Consider the following 3,700-nt stretch of genomic DNA (forward strand, 5'->3'; position numbering starts at 1 on the left):
AAGGCTTAGGAAGAGCCACACTCAAGGGGCCAATGTTTCTCTCACTTCAGTGTTTTTATCTCTCTATCCCTCTTCTTTCTTCCCTCTAAAAAGCCAATAAAAACATATTTTTAAAAAATAAAATGAGTGATAAGAGAAAACTAGCCAATTATATGAATGTGTTTAGTGAACATACCGTACATAATAGCTCTCTACATTTCTTTCACTGAGAAAGAACATTAAACTGCAGCTGATCTGCAGAACTGTTTGCTGTTGGTGACCTTTGGGTTTGTGGCCAGTAATGAGCATACTGATAAAGTTTATGGGGGCATTACTAACTCCTCTCAGCAATCTCAAAATTGGCCCTGGAGAATAGTGACAAGCAGTTCATTTTTCTTGGTCGAATTCAGAAATGCTGGCTTGTTTGGGAGAAAAGGTTTGCATAGGTGTGATACCTTCATACCTCATTGTACTGCGCTTCGCTTTACTGAGCTTCACAAATGTTTCATATTTTACAAATCAAAGGCAAGACCCAACCCCAGAAAGTAATGCTAAGCATTTTACATGTATTTCCTCATTTAAGTCCCAAATCATCCCTAGGAGGTGAGCTAACTATTATTGTTTTCATTCTAGAAATAAGGAAACTGAGCCCAAGGGAGGTTGAGTGACTTGCCCAGCCGCCCCCCCCCCCGCCCCCCAAGAACAAAAGGTAGAGGCAAGATCCAGCCGGGACTCTAGGGCCTTCCCTTTTCCTACTGGAGGAAAGAACACACAGCTTCATTTATCTCTTCCCCCATTTAGTGGGCACCTACAGTGCTAAGCTCTGGGGAGGCAAAGGTAAATAAAACGCCAGTACTGACCTGCAGGAGCTCACGGTCTAGCGAGGGAGAGACCATGAAGAGAAAGTTATAATGAAATGAATGTAGAGGAAATACAAGAGACAGAAAAACATGTTAACGGCATCATGGAGATGCAATCAGCAAGATCCAGACCGTGGGAAAGCTGCAGGACAAATGACGTAGTGTCTTTGACAAATAATTCAGGAGGAAATTGAGGCAGAACTGATAGATTAAAAGAAATCTAAACCATTTATCAACCAATGGCAAAAGTATTTGGTTCCTGACTCAAGAAAATTGTAGAAAAAAGAGAGACTTCCTAGATATTTGAAAATTGAACACTACAAGAACATTTAATTATATTAAGGAATTGTTAACTTCAACTTTAAAATTTTTAGGAGATTTGTGGCTTTGTGGGTATTTTTAAAGTGTCTTTACCTTTTAGAGATACATCCTATATAATCCTATATATAAAGAGGTAATACACAAATTGACCATCACACTCTCGCACAAGATGACCATGCCCATGTCATCATAAGATGGCAACCCCCATGTCATCACAAGATGGCTGCCACAAGATGGCCAGGAGGGGAGGGCAGTTGGGGGCAAACAGGCCAGCAGGGGAGGGCAGTTAGGGGTGACCAGGCCAGCAGGGGAGGACAGTTGGGGCCAATCACGCTGGCAGGGGAGCAGTTAGGCGTCAATCAGGCCAGCAAGGGAGTGGTTAAGGGGTGATCAGGCTGGCAGGCAGGCAAGCGGTTGGGAACCAGCAGTCCCGGATTATGAGAGAGTTCAGGCTGGGCTGAGGGAACCCCTGCCCCCCATGCATGAATTTCGTGCACCAGGTCTCTAGTGCTAGAATATTTATAGACAAAGTGACATAATGTCTGGAATCATCTTCTAAGTATACAAGAGCGGGAAGTGGGTAGATGAAACAAGCATGGCCATGGGTTGATCACAGCAACCTGGCTGCTAATAACATGGGGATCAATTTCAGTAAATATTTAAAACTTTCCAAAATAACTGCTCCTGGGCTGGATACAAGGGACCTCGTAGGATTGCTGATAAGATGTCTGGGAAAGTTGGGAAAGCTTTCAAGGAAAATGGGACATCCATGTCTGGAAGAGTTCTTGGGCAGCAGGGGAGCATGCCCAAACACATCAAATGATTTTGAGCATCATCTATTCTTATCCATGCCATAGGTGGTTAATATGTTTCTCCTCAAGAGCTGACTGCTCTCACTTGGAAACAGGTTAGCAGTGTTCATAGAACTTCCTTCTATGGACACGTGTAGAAATGTGCCGAGGGGAAGAGGAGATTGAACATTGGATTTGAAAATCTGGAGATTGGGCCTGAGATTCTTGGCTCTGTTATTGACCCTGTGACCTGGTTCAGTTGACAATATTTTTAATAATGCCCATTGTGCCTACCAGTGGCCCCCCACACTGGAAGCCACACAGACCCACTGGGAGAGCTCTGGCACTTGAGAGGGAAATAAGTGCAAGCTAGACCTGCTTGGTCTCTGACTCCCTGTGTCCCGCAATGTCTGTCCTAGTGAGATTGAAAGAAGGTTGGTCTGGTGCAGGGAAAGGAGACAATCCTAACTGTGGCATGTTGTGGACCAACATTCGTGAGAACAAGACCACCGATTCCAATTAGGTCTTAAACAGCAAGTGAGGATTTATTGAACTGGCCAGTGACTGCCACAGGCTTTCTCCTCCTGCAGCAGCCCCGAGCTTAGTGCTTGGCAAGCTTTTATTCACAGAAACTACAAATGTCCTTGATTTACAGTTACAAGGGTCTAATCAGGACCTTGACGCGCCGATGTCTGGGAGTGGGAGACTTGGAGCTATGCCTGGTTACCTATCCTTGACCCCATCCTTGTTAAAATTTTTTTACTGACATTCAATTCGTCACATGGCAGACCTGCAGACCACCTGACAGATGGGGAGGTCGAGGCTGCCCATCCTTCTTCTCTTCTTAGAAGGACCACGCTTGTGGTTCTTTCTATCTGGAAAGCGTTTTTTCAAGCTGCCTCCCCCGATGTTAACGCCATCCTTCCCTGGCGTCTCCACACAAGTTTCAAGGGGTCAGGGCAGCTCCCGACACTGGAACTGACCCCCAACGTGCAGCTCTGTGGAATCTCCTGGCTCCCCCTTCAAACATTTTTCTCAGTTTGTAATTATGTATTAACTGATGTGATTATATGATTAATATGTCTGTCTCATTACATTTAAGCAGATATCATAGATCCCAGATATATGCTGTTTTCTTTTTCAAAATGAAATAGAATACACAGAAAATGCACAATTCTTAAGTACAGCCCAGTGAATTATTACAAAGCAAACACATCTGAGCAACCATTACCCAGGTCAAGAAGTAGAGTGTCCCGGCCTCTCAGAAGGCATCCTCTCCCTTCCCAAAATTACTATTTTCCTGATGTCCATATATTAGTTTTGCCTCCTTTTAAAGTTTAAAAGTCATGAGATTTTTAAAAAATTGAGAGCCCTAGCTGGTTTGGCTCAGTGAATAGAGTGTCGGCCTTCGGACTGAAGGGTCCCAGGTTTGATTCCAGTCAAAGGCACATGTGGGTTTCGGGTTCAATCCCAGTGGTGGGTGTGCAGGAGGCAACCAATCAATGATTCTCTCTCATCATTGATGTTTCTATCTCTCTCTTCCTCTCTGAAATCAATAAAATTATTAAAAATTGAGATATGATTTACATATACAATGAAATTCATTTCTATGAGTTTTGATAAACATAGCTGTTTATCACAGCCACAGTTAAGAAACAAAACAGTTCCATCACTCCCCAATTTCCCTTGTGCCCTTTGTATCAACTCATTTCCCCATCCTAGTTCTTAAGCACTGGTCTGTTTTCTTTC

This window comes from Myotis davidii, unplaced genomic scaffold (assembly GCF_000327345.1).
Source record: "Myotis davidii unplaced genomic scaffold, ASM32734v1 scaffold235, whole genome shotgun sequence".
NCBI lineage: Eukaryota > Metazoa > Chordata > Mammalia > Chiroptera > Vespertilionidae > Myotis > Myotis davidii.